The sequence below is a fragment of the Nicotiana tabacum genome, chromosome 12 (assembly GCF_000715075.1).
Source record: "Nicotiana tabacum cultivar K326 chromosome 12, ASM71507v2, whole genome shotgun sequence".
NCBI classification, from domain to species: Eukaryota; Viridiplantae; Streptophyta; class Magnoliopsida; order Solanales; family Solanaceae; genus Nicotiana; species Nicotiana tabacum.
The window spans coordinates 44,329,582-44,346,384 of NC_134091.1; positions in this window are offsets into that span (position 1 = coordinate 44,329,582).

Consider the following 16,803-nt stretch of genomic DNA (forward strand, 5'->3'; position numbering starts at 1 on the left):
CATCAAAGAGCTGCTAAAAAGTTTTGACATGGAAATATCAAAAGTTATTGACACTCCTATTGCCACAACTACTCGTCTAAACATGGATGAACCTGGTTCTCCTGTAAATCAGACCATGTATAGAGGGATCATAGGATCACTCTTGTATCTCACTACAAGTAGAATAAATATTGTGTTCAGTGTAGGCCTGTGTGCAAGGTTTAAATCCAATCCAAAGGAATCTCATCTGAAGGCTGCCAAGAGAATATTGAGATATCTCAAAGGAACGCATGACCTGGTTCTTTTCTATCCCTCAGGTGACAGCTTTGATCTTATTGGGTATGCTGACGCTGATTATGCAGGATATCTGGTGGACAGGAAAAGCACGTCTGGAGTGGCACATTTCCTGGGTTCTTGCCTAATCTCATGGGGTACAAGGAAGCAAAACTCGGTGGCACTCTCAACTGAAAAAGCGGAATATAGCAACTACCTCTTGTTGTGCTCAATTGCTGTGGATCAAACAACAGTTGGAAGACTTTGGAGTATTCTCTGATTGTATGCCCCTCTTGTGTGACATACAAGTGCACTCAATATGTCCAAAAATCCAGTCTAACATAAGAGGACCAAGCACATTGATGTACGTCATCACTTCCTCAAAGACAATGTTGAAAAAGGGCTCATCTGTATGAAGTTTTGCAGCACTGAATATTAGATTGCAGATATCTTCACCAAAGCTCTGAGCAGAGAACATTTTGAAAGAAATCGCCTGGCACTGGGGTTAATAAAACCCAACTGAGAACCTGGTTCCTAATGATTGGCTATGAAAGAAGTGTACAAGTAAAATTAGCTAAAAGTGTTTTCTGGCAAAGTCTAACTCATTTCTATACCATTACAGGTAGACACGCATGATGATTACAGAGCAGCTGATGCAGTGCATGTTGGTAAAAGGGGTTAAGCTCACACTTGCAAGACTTGTCAGGGAACCTGATTCTCCTGGCACAGGTTAGTAGCTTCTTTGTTCTCATACACAATTTTGAACAGATAAAAACAATGCCACGTCATCAGTGTGTCAGTTGCTTTCCTTGCGTCTTTTGAAACAAAACATCTCACCTGTTGATGAGCGACCCGCCTCCCAAAAAACTGCCGCCGTTTCATAATCCTCACATCAAACTTCAAAATTTTCACCTCTCCTTCTCTCTTCTCAAACCACTAATCTCTCCAGTAAAGTCCACCATGACTGAGAATCAAGAAACCCCCAGTGTTCTCAGTGACACCTCCATAGAGTCCACACCAGTTGAAACTCCAATAGTAGACTCCTCACTCAACACAACCACCAGTCCAAACCCTAGGGTCGAGTCTCCCCCACACTCAGTCTCCTCACCTACCCACTCAAGTTCAAGTTCTCATCAGAGTCGCAAAACCTCGAATCCAAAAAGGTTTATGGCTACCAGCTCTCCCCCAGTCTCACCGGAAAAGAAAGGTGAATAAGGTAACATGGCCGAAGAGGGAAATCAGGAAATCTCCAATCTCGCTGTGAAGAGAACCCAAGTAAAAACCAAGCGGCTGGTCTTGACAATGCTAATACAACCACGACAGGTCTTGAGTCTACAAATAACACTCATCCTTCTCCTGATATATCCATGGAACCACAAGAAAAAGAGGCAATAGAAAACATGCTCTCCATAGCTGCTGAAGGGGAATTTGTTGAGGAAGGTATAAAGGGGTCTGAGCCTCAGGGGGAAGAGCCTCAGGCCACAGTAGATGGGAGAGAGCTTGTACCGGTTGAAAAATTGGCACATGATGATACTACTGGGGTCCCTAATGATGGACCTGATCCCTCCACGGAGGATCCAGCTCAGGGTTCATCTCCCCAGGTCAGTATTGATCCTGTGCCCTCTCCCCATTTTTATGCTGAGCCCCTGTCTATGGTGATGCCTCAGATACGGTCTGATAGTGAAGAAGATTTAGACAATTTGTTGATTGCTAGCTTTATCAGGGTTAGGATTAAGCCAGTTGCAACTCCTTATCCAACTCCTAAGCGACCTACTACAAGGTTGCAAAAGAAGGAGGCTCTTGAGTTTGCTCTTAAGAAAAGTCAACGGAGTCAAAGAAGGAGAGAGTTGGTGAAGGATGGCAAAACAGTACTTGAAAAGGTTGTTCCTGTTGTCAATGTGGATGAGGAAGTAGAAGAGGAACCTAGTTCCTTGACTCACAAGCCCTCAAAGCAGAAGCACTCTCTCTCCAAATCCAAAAAGAACATTTCTGTAAGTGTTGGGAGTCCAACCAAGAGTGCTGATGCTGTTTCCAGTGAAAAGTTTGTGGAAAAATCTGGTGAAAAGACATTGAAAGAGAGTAGTGGAAAATCTGATGTTGAAGTGGTGGGAGATTCTGGTGAACATGTGCCTGAAAAGTCAGCAGAGAAGGGAAAGTCTACTCGCAAGTCAGTGAAGAGAAAAATGGATGTTGATGAGGAACCTGGTTCCTCCAAGAAAGCAAAGGTTGAAGAATCCCAAAGTTTTGGGAAAGGAAAGTTGAGAAATCAGAAGGTACTGTGGGGACACACTTTTGCCCCTGACATTGTGGAGCTTGCCGGGATGCGACAGTTAGTGAAAATTTGTGATTTTCAATAATGGACTCATTTGTTTACAAATGATGTTCCAAAAGTGTATGAGGAGGAAGTGCAGAGCTTCTATGCCGACTTCTTCAAAGTTGAAGATGATCACATCTATGTGTTGGTGAATGGGGTTGACATAGTGATGGACTCTGTCTTGTTGGGGTCAATTTTGGGTGTTCCTGCTGAAGGGTTGTCATATGTTCAAGGTGCCTGCTCTTCCAATTTCAAAAATGCCATAGTTAAGGACAAGGCAATCCATCAGGGGGAAATGGTGCATAAGAAGGCACTCCTTCCAGTATATAAGTTGCTCTTTGAGATGGTAAACAAAGTATTGCTTCCCCGCGCTGAGAGGAGATCTATTACGTCCAAAGCTGACCTGGTCCTTAAGGAAGTCTTGGATGGCTTCACCACCATTAATCTACCTGGGATAATGATTGAGCATATGCAAAAAGTGGCAGACTTTAAGGATGACAACCATGGGCTACCTTATGGGTTTCTTCTTACAAAGGTCTTCGAGTTCTTCAAGGTACCCCTGGGATATGCCAAAGTGGGCACTAAAAAGCTAACTTTCTCCAAGACCACTCTTGAGGAGTGTGAGTGTATTGACAAGGTCGGAGGAGTTGGAAGCACCTCTACTATCTCTCAACTGATACATGCTCAGAATAGTGCTACAGAGGAGATCCAGAAGTTAAAGGCAAGGAACATAATTCTTAAGAGTTAGCACAATCAGCTACAAGAGGCACCTGGTTCCGGTAGTTCTCACAGCTCAGAGGTTGCCCGCCTGACTAAGGAGAATGCTGAGCTCAGGAAACAAATGGAAGACCTGAAAGAAAGACTGCTTAATGAGCACATGTCCGCGAATGCTCGCATGGATATTGTCCTTAAATCCCTTGTCCCTTCCTCTAATCCCTCTTCCTCCAGTGTCCCCTAAGCAGTGTTCCCTTCAGTGTCCAGTTTTCCAGGGTCCGTCTTTTATGAATATTTCTGATAATGTCTTTGTTGTTGGTACTTGTTTCTGTTTTGTTTTTGAATTGTGGATGGTAACATTAAATCTGCTTCCGCTGTAAAATCCAAACTAGTTTATGCAAGCTTTTCCCCTTTTGCCGTGTATACAACTGTTCTTTTGTCTCTGTTTTCTATCATATTGTGTGCACACAAGTGGCATGAGTTAACTACGCTGGAATTCTTTCTGCCTTTACTTGGTTTTCTTCTTTTTATGATGCCAAAAGGGGGAAGAATTTATGCATAATTGAATAATGATGTGCACTGATTAAGGGGGAATACAACCTTCCCGGTTCACTGTCTAGTTCTTTGCGGTTCTTCGTAGGATCTTCAATTATAAGTTTGTTATCATCAAAAAAGGGGAAATTGATAGGTTATAAGTGCCCTTGTTTTATGTTTTGATGATCTAACAAACTTAATGTCAAGAACCAGATAAGGAACCCGATTCACATCTGGTTCACATTCTCAAGCGCATGGAAATAACCAAACTTAAGCTGGAGATGTTCGTCAGAATTTCAGAAGTCAAAGAATCAACAAGGGGAACAGATGGACTTCAGTTCCCTTGGTGATTGTACCAAGTTAACTCTCCAACAGCTGGAAAGTGACTGACTGCACACGTAATAATACATCACAGTGCAGCAGTCAAGGACCTTGTACCCAAGTTGCTTACATCATTGAAGTGATGTCATCAATGTTATATTAACATTAAACCAATGACAAAACATCACTTGAACACTTAGAAAATTTACTCAAGCACTTCAATAGTGATTGATCTTCCAGTTAACGATTCTCAAGTGCATCAAGAACAAAGAACAACACTGCTACAGACCAGTTCCACATATCAAGTGATTGTATGTCCTTAGTTGAGTTGTAACTTTGTTAATGTTCTTACTTGTAATTCCTATTTAGCTTACTTAGAAGCATTGTGTAGGAAACTCTTGTAAATCATAAACCCCCGTATTTGTGTCTTGGCTAGAGTTAGTCAAGTTGTAAAGTCTTTGTAATAGATGTATTATAAAGTGGCTTGTGATAGGTGTGTTACAAGTTAGTGAGGGATTAAGGAGTTAATTCCTAGGTTACAATAGGTTGTAATCTAAACGTTTTGCTCAGTAGTGAAGTTGAAATCCTACAAGGGTAGGTTGTAGTTTTTGATCCCGTTGAGCTGGGAATTTTCTACTTAAAAACTCTTTGTGTTATTTACTTTATGCTGTGTTTGCATAATCTGTGGAAACCGATAGAGAACCTAGTTCTCTATAGTGTTTGGTGGACCTTAGAATCTTATCATTCGGCATCATCATCCTATGATTCTTCTTCAGTTCCCGAAAATTCGGAACCAGAACCAAAAGAACCAGGCGCATCAGACCTCGATGGGAGTCCACTTTTAGCAGCTAACTCAAGCTCGAGGGCCTTTACAATTTCGGCATCAATGTCAATGACACTAACTTTGGCCTCTTCCAAGGTTTTTCTCCTCATGCTGTACATGGCATAAGTTTTTTCAACAACGACGGAAGCCGCTCGACGCTTGAATTCTTCTTTGAGTTGGGTTACCTCGGCAAAAATATTTTCCCGGGCAGACCTAGCAGATTTGAGGCTGACATCAAGATCACGGACTGTTAAACTAAAGAGCCTATTATTCTCGATAGTTTTCCTGTATTTCTCTTCTAGCTGGGTGTGTTTCACCCCCACAACAACAAGCTCTTCAGTTTTGTAGTTCAAGGTTGCCTCTAAGGTAATCACTCTTCCAGCGGAGGCAGCCTCACGTTCGGTTCCAGCAAGAACGACGTTATGGACTTCAACCCATTTGGCCCTGGCTTCGTCAAATCTAACCCTTAGAGGACCAACTTCTTGGCTAAGGGTTACTACTTCTTGCTCGCTCTTCTGCAAACGAGCTTCCAATACAACAGCCTCAACGGCTTTGGCTTCCAGTTCCAAAAGGCGAGTGACATGTTGCTCATGTTCTGCCAAAAGCTGATCCTCTGCGGAGGTAATATCTTCCTTTTCAAGATTCAACCTCTGAAGGCCCTCGGAAGCAAGAAAATTGGCCCACAAGATAATAAGAGTAAAATTCAGGAGATGTTCGCACCCGAAAATAGAAGAAATAATAAAGGAATAAAGGAACGTACCGCTGCAGCATTGTGCATAACGTTGTTCAACAAACACTCTCCCGAGAGTGCTTGAATTTTTTTCCAGTCTTTCTCTGAAGCCAAAGGCTTCAGATAATTAGCAAGATCCACCGGTCGGGATAGCAAGTTGCATCCGGTAGAGACCGAAAGAGTAACGTTCCTCCTCATTTGTGGATCTCCAGAAGGGGCAGCATAATTTTGCCCCACTGTGAAAGAGGAAAACCTTCTTCGTGGTCAGAATTGACCGGAAGAGGAGGTGTAGCAATTGATGGTAGAAGAATGGATGAAGATGGAAGTGATGTAGTAATTGCTGGTGTTGGTGAAGATGGAGATGAAGCTGATAAAGTTGAAGAGTGAGAAGCAGTTGCGTCAAATGCAGTGCTGGTCGTTGGATGCTCGCCAATCAAAGACGGCAAGGGTCCGGTACTCAGCTCCGCAGTACTGAACACAACAATTGGGGCCCGAAAATAGGAGTCGACATTATCTACTAAATCAAATTCTCCCCAAAGTGCCGAGACATCATCCTCGATTGATGTAGCCCTCTCAACAGGTTGAGCATCCTGTTGAGATGATGATGATCGTCGTTTTCTATGTAGAGAAGCTCCCTCATCACTAGTTTCTTCATCATCATCGATCATCACGGTGTCTATGACCGGTCCGGAAGAAAGACCAGTCACCATCACTACCGGAGATGACTCGCGGGAATCGATCTTCGCCCTTTTATTCTTTTCCTCGGCTGCAGAGGAGCGTCTTCTCTTTGGTTGTTTGTCTTCCAGCCGGGGACTCTGAAAAGAAGAATTTGCTCTCGAAGCAGGCATGGAGCCACCTGTTCGAGTAAGCGCCTCCTGAAGCAGCCTCGCTGCATCGGCGGGCTCTTCCAAGACATCCTCCTCGGGAACAACAATAGAGCCGGCAGATAGACTTAATTTCATAGACATGGGCCAATTCTTTCTACAAGCGAGTTTCTGGCGTCGTAACATCCAAGATCTTTTGCACCGACCGGTCCAAACCTTCAATCACCTGTGGGGCCCATCGAGTTGCTTAAACAGACAAAGAATGGAAGATCAATACGGCTATTAAAATATTTTTTAGTAAAAGGAAATATTAAATAAAGAGCTTACGAGTGCGGTTCCAAGCAGCCGGAAAGGATGAAGCCGTTGCTGGAATGATATTGTTGGTGGCAATTGCAATGAATCGTTCCATTCATCCGCGGTCGTTGTCATCATCCATGCTAGATAATAAGGCATGGTGGCCACGCTTGCAGAGGTTTATCATTCGCCCACGCAAGACTTTGGGAGAATAAAGATTCATCATGTGAGCTAAGGTTAGCTCCTCCCTAGATTCCTGGCACAAACGCCGGAGACAAGCAACCATTCTCCATACAGAAGGACTTACTTGTGCCAAACACACCTGGTAACAGAGGCAAAACTCCGCAATCACGGAGTCAAGCTCTCCGCTAAAAGAAAATGCACCCAAAGTAAAGAGATACATGTAAACATATGTAAAACCTTCCTTGGGAAGGTTGACTCGCTCTGATAGATCAGGAGCGATACTTTCTAAGTCATGGCAGCGACATTCCTCCTTCACAGCAGGAATGCTCGATGGACGTATGGAAGAAGGATACCTGCTAACGGCCTATGTACGAGAATTAGCGGTAGGGAATTTCTCTTCGAAGTCTTTTGTGGTAATAAGACTTCTAGGGATGATGGAGTCCACTGTTGGAGGAACAAAGTCCTCGGCTTTGTTCTTGCTTTTTGAGAAACCGGTTCGTTTTGAGGAAGAGGCCATTGTAGGAAAGAAAGGATTTTTCGTTTGAAGAGAATTAGGGAATAGATGAAGAAACAATATGCAAGATTAGATGAAGGAAGTTATGAAGTATAAGGGTGGAAGTTGATACGTATAAGTAAAAGTTTTGGCGGCTAAATTCATGGTGAGAATTACCTCGATAACGGCAAAAGATGCGTTGAATCATGGGAAGACGCGTGTTCGGGGCATTAAATGCGTAGAGACATGTGTCTAATCAACCGTCAATAGCCTTCAAAGGGAATTGTAGTAATTCCCGCCAAAAGGGTGTTTCTACCAACTTTCCGGTAACACAAAGTTATGGAAAGTAGGGGGACTATCTATATTGGGTAAAATATGTTATGGTACGTGACCGTCCGAGAAAAGAACACGCGAAATCCAAGACGGTGGGATGACTGAGGACTGAAGACAACTGTTTCGTTTGTCACCAGAAAGAATAATGCTCATAAAAATATGATAATGCTCTTCTCCCGGTAGCATTAAATAGGGAATATTCATGGCATTAAGAGCAGTTACCCGTTACAAGGAATTTGACATTTATATTCACCGTTATATCTTCATCAATGCTCCTCATAATTGACATTAAAGAAGGGCATGACTCTAAGACCTTCTTCATAGCTATAAATAGTGATCTCAGGTGTCACTGTAAAGGGGACGACTATTCTGGCAAACTTATACTATATTTTATACAAAACCCAATCCAATCTTCACTTCTGATTTCTCGATTCTTTTTATTTTTGTGCCCGAAAACCTTATTCCAGGAATTGTTGCTTCTGCTGTTTCGTCCATATCTTAAGGCTAAGTGTTGCATGATTCTTCAATTATTTATTTATTTCAGAATCAAATTAATTCACTTATCTAGAAACCACGTATAAATTCAACTGTACTGTTTTACGGGTAAACAGAAATACTCTCGTCATCTCATAGTGAATGTCCCATAGTTACTCGGTAAAGTTGAAGATTTAACCACATGTCTATTTGAATTAATTAATGCAAAATGTTGAGAACAAATCATTCTTCAACTCTTCCCGAAAAGTATAAGAATGCAACAATTTATTGCAAAAAGCTTAGAGTAAAAATTGAATGTGTGCGCGCATATATAAATATATATATATATAAAGCGTATTGAGTAATCTATGTAAATTAGCCGTCAGCACTCCTCTGCAATGTACTTCTTGAACACATGAAGTTGATGCGGTATCAGCTATTCTTACCCCTAAACCAACGGCACATTTTTTAACTAAGTTTCATCTAAATATTTATAAATATTCAATAAATTTCTTAATATAAATACTGAGTTTTGACATAAGTAAGTAGTCCCGAGAAACCACACTCGATGCCATAGATTCGTCACAGATTGTAACTGTTGGTATTTGGTCATACAATAATATGCTGAAATAACCAAAGAGATTAACTATGTGCCAAAGCATATTTATAGTTCAATTAACATGCATTCTGTAAAGTAACAGAACCAACTAGGTGTTCTCGGCTCTTCTTTCCCTAATTAATGGGATGAAAATACTTCACAAGCAATTTTCCTACAATCAAAGCAAAAACGTACTCCTTGTGCTATCAAAGCAAAATACTTCACATATGATGTGAATTAATCTTTTAGATCCAAAGGAGCATATGACCTCTTACACATGCGCAATAAAAGGCAATGACCTCGAGGATGATGAGAACGAATTGGTATTTCTGAAAAAATTCGGAGAAACCTTGTCCAAGGGAGGAATGATATGGTATCACAACTTACCTCCAAACTCTATTGATTCGTTTGCTATGCTTGCAGATGCCTTTGTTAGCTCACGCTGGCGCTATTAAAGTTGAGACGAGAAAACCGGATCTGTTCAAAATCAAGCAAAGGGATAACGATATGCTTAGGGTATTCGTGTCAATATTCCAGATAGAACGAATGGACCTGCCCCCGATTGCAGACGATTGGGCCATTCAGGCATTTACTCAAAGGCTCAACCCCCGAAGTTCGGTTGCGTCTCAACAACTGAAGCAAAATTTGGTAGAGTACCCAACGGTTACCTAGGACCACATCCATAACAGGTATTAGTTAAAGATCAGAGTCGAGGACGACCAACTAGGGGATCCCTCGGGTTCGATTTATCCCAACAGAGTAAACGACAAGTCTAAAAGAATAGTGGATCAGGAGTCGAGGCCACCCCGAGACCGATACCAGCCTTACAACTCAGATATAAGGGGAAACGGACCCTGTCACTATCCGACAAAGAACAACAGAATAAATGATCAGGGTCCAAGCAATCCCGAGTTAGTGAATAGAGACGGTTTTGACAGATCATCCGGAGTCAGAGATGCCCCGAGGCTATCAGAATATAACTTTAACGTGGATGCATCGAGTATATTGTCAACCATCGATCACATCAAGGAGACCAAATGGCCTAGGCCGCTCCAGTCCGATCCTGCAGAGAGGGATCACAATTTGATATGAAAATATCACGGTACTCATGGGCACATAATTGAGGATTGTCGGCAGTTAAGGGAAGAAATGGCTCGTTTGTTCAACAATACGTATCTTCGGGAATTCCTAAGTGAGCGCTCCAAAAACCATTTCAAGAATAAGGATGCCAACAAGCAGATCAATCAGGAAGAACCTCAACATATGATTAACATGATTATCGGTGGAGTAGACGTTCCACAAGGACCGATGATAAAACGCACCAAAGTTTCTTTCACAAGAGAGGAACAAACTTGAGATTATGTTCCGGAAGGATCCATCTCGTTTAGAGACGAGGACACTGAGGGCGTCATTCAACCTCACAATGATGCACTAGTAATATCTGTACTCATTAATAAATCTCGAGTTAAGCGTGTGTTAATTGATCCAGGTAGCTTGGCCAACATAATCCAATGGAGAGTCATGGAACAACTGGGGCTGTTTGATCAAATCGTACCAGTAGTTCGAGTACTAAACGGGTTCAATATGGCATGGGTGAAATCACCCTACCGGTCAACACGTCCAGGACCACTCAGCAAGCAAAGTTCTATGTGATCGAGGGGAATATGAGGTACAATGCCTTGTTCGGAAGATCGTGGGTTCATAGCATGAGGGCGATACCATCGACCTTGCACCAAGCATTGAAATATCCAACTTCAGGTGGGATCAAGATGGTCTACACAGAACAACCGACCGCAAAGGAGATATTCACCGTCAAAGAAGTGACCCTAGTACCCGCGGTCACAACATCAAAATGTAACGACCTGGCCGGTCTTTTTGATTATTGAAGCCCCGATCCCCTAATATATGCATCCCTTATATTATATTATGGTTACGTGACTCTCCGGGGTGTTTGGTTCTGGTTTTGGGTGAGTTCGAAGTGAAATAGGACATAGTCCTTAAGTTGGAAGGTTAAGTCGTAGGAGTTGACAGTAGTTTGACTTGTGTGAAGATGACTCCAGAATGGAATTTTGATGGTTCCAATAGCTCCGTATGGTAATTTTGGTCTTAGGAGCATGTCCGGATGTTGATTTGGAGGTCCATATGTCGTTTCGGCGTGATTTGGCGAAAGTTTGAAATTGGAAGAATTTGGGAAGTTTGGCCGGGAGTGGACTTTATTGATGTCGGGTTCGGATACCGATTTCGAAAGTTAGAATAGGTCTGTAATGTCATTTATGACTTGCGTGCAAAATTTGGTGTCAATCGGAGTTGTTTTGGTATGAATCGGTATCGGTTTCGGAATTCGAAAGTTCATAGTTTCTTAGGCTTGAATTTGGATTGTGATTCGTTGAATTTAAGTTGTTTGATGTGATTCTTGGCCTCGTGTAGGTCCGTTATGTGTTTTGGAACTAGTTGGTATACTTGGATGGGGTCCCGGGTGTGATTCGGATCGAATCCGGATAAAGTTTGAATTTTTGAGACTGTTGAAGCTGGGCTGGTTCTGGTGTCTTTGCACCTGCGGAGGGGTTGGCCGCAGGTGCGGGCTCGCAAAAGCAAGTTCTTGGTTGCAGATGCGGTTTTGTTCATGCCCATCTAGGGGCACAAAAGCAGAATATTTTCCGCAGAAATGGCCTCGCTTCTGCGGTGAGGAGAAGCGAGGAGCGACATGGTCACAGGTGCGACACCTTTTGTCACAGGCGCGCACGCGCATGTGTGGCCCTTGGCTCACAGAGGTGGAGAGTTGGGATTTAGTCATGACCGCACCAGCGATGGAATTTCCGCAGGTGCGGCAAAAGGCTCGCAGATGTGGTTTATTTGGGCAGAAAAGAGGGATTTCGAGGGTTAGTCTTCATATTTCATTTTGGGATTTTGGGAGCTCGGTTTGAGACGAAATTTCGAGGATTTTTCAAAGGAATAATTGGGGTAAGACTTCTCGACTCGAATTTGGTTATGTTACACTAATCTATCATTATTATTATCATGTAATTTAGGATTTGAGTTGGAAAAAAATTGGGGAAAAAGTGTAGAAGTTCTTAGACTAAATTTTGAGTTTTGAAAGGCGAAATGGGATCATATTTGAATAATTATTTTATGGTTGGACTCAATATCGAATGGGTGTTCAGATTTTATAATTTTAGTCGGGTTCTGAGATGCGGCCTCGAGTTGACTTTTTGAGGCAATTTTTCAATTCTTTGCTAAGATCATAATTTAATTATTTAAATTAGTTTCCTATAGTTATATTTATAGTATGAAATTGATTTGGCTAGATTCGAGCCGTTCGGAGTTGGAAAATCGAGGAAAAGGCCTTCTAGTTGATTGATTTAGCGTGGTTTGAGGTAAATGACTTGTCTAACCTTGTGTGGGGGAAATTCCCCTTAGGATTTGGTATTGTTGTGATAATTGTGATATGTGAAGGCCGTGTACGCAAGGTGATGAGTGCATACACGGGATAATTATTGAAATTTCGATTTTAGCTACATAGTTTTCTTTTCATGCTTTAATTTAGTTACTTTAACATGTTATAGTCACCATGTTTAGTCTAATTTCACATGTCTACTTGTCTTATCTCTTATTTGCAACTTGTCTACATGTTTAGTTGAATTACTTGCTTTCTTTAATTGTATATTCATTATTTAACTGTGGGATTCTTTACTTGAAATTTGCTATCCTTGGAATATCTTGCTGTTGAGTTTGGTATTGAGTTGCAAAGGTCGTGGTTTCTATTGAGGCAAAGTGTACGTTGTGAAATATCATTTTATTGAGTTGTTATATTTTGGCATTTGTGTTATTATTGAGAGGATTATTTGGTTGTTTGCACGAGGTTTCTGTCGTGCTGTTGTTACTATTTGCACGAGGTTTCTGCCATGCTGTTGTTACTATTGATACGCATGCGGTGAGATAAGGTGGGCTTGATACGCATAGCTAGTAGGGGAACTACTAGAAGCCATGTGGTGTGATAAGGTGGGCTGAAACGCGGGGAGCTATTTCGGGAAAATGATCTTCAAAACTAAATGTAAAGACTCCCGCAGAGATATAAGAAAAAACAGTGAGTTACTTTTATGTTTTGGGACTACGAGGCGGTACCTCGGTAGTGTCCCTTGTTGATCTTTTCTGTTACGATCCAAAATTCACTATAGGCCGTGATGGCGCTCAACGTCGCCGTTAGGTAAGCCAACGGTGGACCATCTAAATAATTATCCATTTTAAATTTAAAAATCAGGAATTTCATTAAATAAATAGAATAAAACTTGGCACTCATAGAAACCTGTGCTTTTCTTTACCAAAATCCAAATGTAAATAAATCATAAGGTGAAATGATAATAATAACTTGAACTAGAATAATGAACATCCGCTAGGAATCCCCGAAATCCGGTGTCACAAGTGCATGAGCATCTATTAAAAAGTACAATAATATTACAACATTTGTCTGGAATACAAGATAGACAAGATAAAGTAAATAATTATGATGGAGACTCTATGTGCAGTGAATCGTAGCATGGAATGCAGCTCACCATAAAGTCCCCTCGGCAGCTGCGCCTACGCGCCCAAGTGACCGCCAAATGAACTTGTTAGATCCTACACATTTAGTGTAGAAGTGCAGCATGAGTACATAAATCAACGCATACCGAGTAAGTATCTAGCCTAACCCCGACGAGGTAGTGAGTACGTAAATGAACTTCTAGACGTATATTTGGACTTTTTCTATTTTCTAATTTTTTTTGTGCATTTTTGGTTAGAATTTAATCCCTCAAGAAAACTGTCTAGGATATCCATCGTCGGAAAAAGACCAAATTTTCCTAATTAATTTTTAATTTTTTTAAAAAAATTAACTTACTAAAACTACTACTAAAAAAACAAAAAATAAGAATCTAAAATACTAAAAAGATAATTATCCAAAGAAATTCTCTCACCCCACACTTAAAAGAGTGTAGTGTCCTTAATGCACATCATAAATAAAATCAAGAGGGTAAGAGAAACCCCCTGGAAGGCCAAAGGCCGAAACAATAGCAGCTCACGGGGTACTCAAACTTCTCCCAAGGATGGTCCTTTGTGTGGGCACCCCACACTTAGTCCCAACCATCTAGCTCTCTTTTGCATACCTCTTATGGCTTTGCTTCCTCTTCTCATAATCCTACAAAACAAAAACAAATACTTCAAAAATAATATAAAAAAACAAAAATAAAAGAAAGCAGTAAAGGTGGGTTGCCTCCCAACAAACGCCTAATTTAAAGTCGCGGTACGACTTGAACAACTTTTTGCCTCCACCTTGAATTTATGAATTGTACCCCTAACAGGGCATTCAGTCTGTGGCTATGCTCCTTTGGTGGGGATTCAAAAATAAACATGCCAAGTAATAAAATTTTCACTCTATACTTCTCGGCCTTTATATGAGGATTGTAATTTTTTTTCTCTGGCACGACAAATCCAAGAATGTAAGCAGCTTGTTCCTCTTCCATTCACTCCTCCAAAGGCTCAGATGACTCGATTTCCATGTTATCATCCAAACACAATGTCGAAAAATGTTTAGAATGAGGACCAACACGCCCCAACTTTAGAATTGTGTTACTATTTACATCCTCATATTTACATGCACTAGAGTCTTCAAATATAACATTATCTACTCCCTCATATGACTTTAGAACACTCTTCCCAACAATGACATCCTCAAGAAAAATATGGTCTAATGATTGGTATTCTCGTTTTAGCTCCTCAATTTGGTCTAGAAGAGTTTTTCCAGCTTCACACAACTCATCATTAAATTGTTGGGCGTTGAACGCATAAACCTTTGCACTCAAATCTGTATCCAAGTTGTGAAAAGCCAAGCTAAACCTGTCAATTTCTTGTGCAAGATCAACTCTCTCCTTCGACCAATCATTCATCAACTTTGTTAGAAGATAATGTCATTCCGCATATTCCCTTAATTGTGAATATCCATCCCAATACCAACCCTTACTCCCATATTCAAATTCAAACCTCCCAGAGGCCAGGCCATGAATATCCCAATAATATGGGCCATAAAAGTCTTCCGTCAACCAAGCGTCTTCATCAATAACCTTACCTCCGTATATTTCTTCCCCAGATGTCATGTTGAGAGAGCTAGAAATACACTAAGAGAAAAATAAATAGTTATAAAAATAAAAATATTTACAAAAAAAAACAAAGCTTGTAAAGATAAATGTAAAAGTCTAATCTAGAAAAACAGCTAATTTCTAAGTCCCCGGCAAAGGCGCCAAAAACTTGTTGCGGCCAAACGCACACGCAAGTATACGCGGTCGTCATGTAATAAAGTGACTAAAAGTCGGATGTCGAACACACGAGGACTTGTGATTAACTATTAACTAAATTAGACTATCCTAATTATCTAAACAAAGATTAAACCCAAAAGTAGTGATGCTAAAGTAATTAAACTAAAAAGAAAATAACTAATGAACTTTAAACAGAGGAAGAACAAATTTTTATATTATTAATGTGATAAAAACGATCTAGGGTTATGGTTTATCTAACATTCCTATTGTATTCTTCAATTGAATTGACTAACTAATATATCTAGTTTATTGGTTAATAGGGTTAATATTGCTCATAAGAATCTGTCGAGTTCTTACTCGCCTGTTCAAGCTAACCTAATGCCTATATGTCTATGGAATTAGAACTAACAAGAACGCATTTATAATTCCTATAAATCAACAAAGCAAGGCAATTAGGTATATGTCTATCCTAACCGCGAATCCGTTCCCCGATGCCCAGGTTCAAGAACTTGCTCTACTCAATCCTATATGCAATCTACAATTCTCACTTTCGAGTTCAATTCTAGATTCATAGATAGTATTCAATTGGTGATCAAGCAATCAAATAATTGAGTGCAGGATTGAATGAATAAACTAATACAATAAACTAAGAAATTAAAATCAATATTCGAATAACAATAGTCATGAAAGAACCAAAACCCTAGAACGTGAAGTTTAGCTCCACATAGACATGGTAGCAAAACAACAAATCATACAAAGAAACATAAAAAATACTAAGTTTGGTGGAAGAAAAGATGAAACCCGGCCTCTACGGCGGCTCTGTGCTCTCCCTTGGTCAAAGGTTACTCTAAAAAACGTTCTCCCCCCTCCAAAATAGGTTTAGGACCCCTTTTATATGAGTTAGGGTATGTAGGACCGAAATAACCAAGTCCCGGGCGAAATAGGAAAACCCACATGCCCAACGTCTAGACCAGCGCCTAGCGCTGGCCCTGGCGCAGAAACCAATGAGTTTTTACCGTTTTCACGAATTCAACTCCAATTCCTTGGTTTGCCTTTGAGACTTAGTTCCTTTTCTTTTGTCTTCCACTAGGGGGGACAAATACCTAAAGGGTGTCCCCCCCTTTTTTATTCTTTTAATTTTTTTTTTCTCTTCCACGTTTTATTCAATTTTGTTCCGAATCTCTTCATCTTTATACCGCTTTTTTCTTACACAGTTAAAATATAATATTAAGTATAAAGTAATATAATTAACACTCAAAAGACGATTAAAAGTACTAGAATGTGAGGTAATAATGAGTAAATATATGTATTTTTGACCGAATATCACCACCCCACACTTAAACATTGCTCGACCTCGAGTCAACCAACACTTTACACTATCTTTGAGCACTTAACATATTTAACACTTTTGAAGCACACTATACCAATGACTATGGTTGATAGCAATAATTAAACCTTAGCATATGTAATCACATACACTTCCCTTTACTCATTCCATAATTAAAAAATATTCAGAACAAAGATAATATATTCATAACAATCTTAGCCTCAAAAACCAACTCAATGTCACAATTTACTCATGGCTTGAACACTCAACATCGTCGAGAAGCCTAATAAAGTTACCTATCTCTC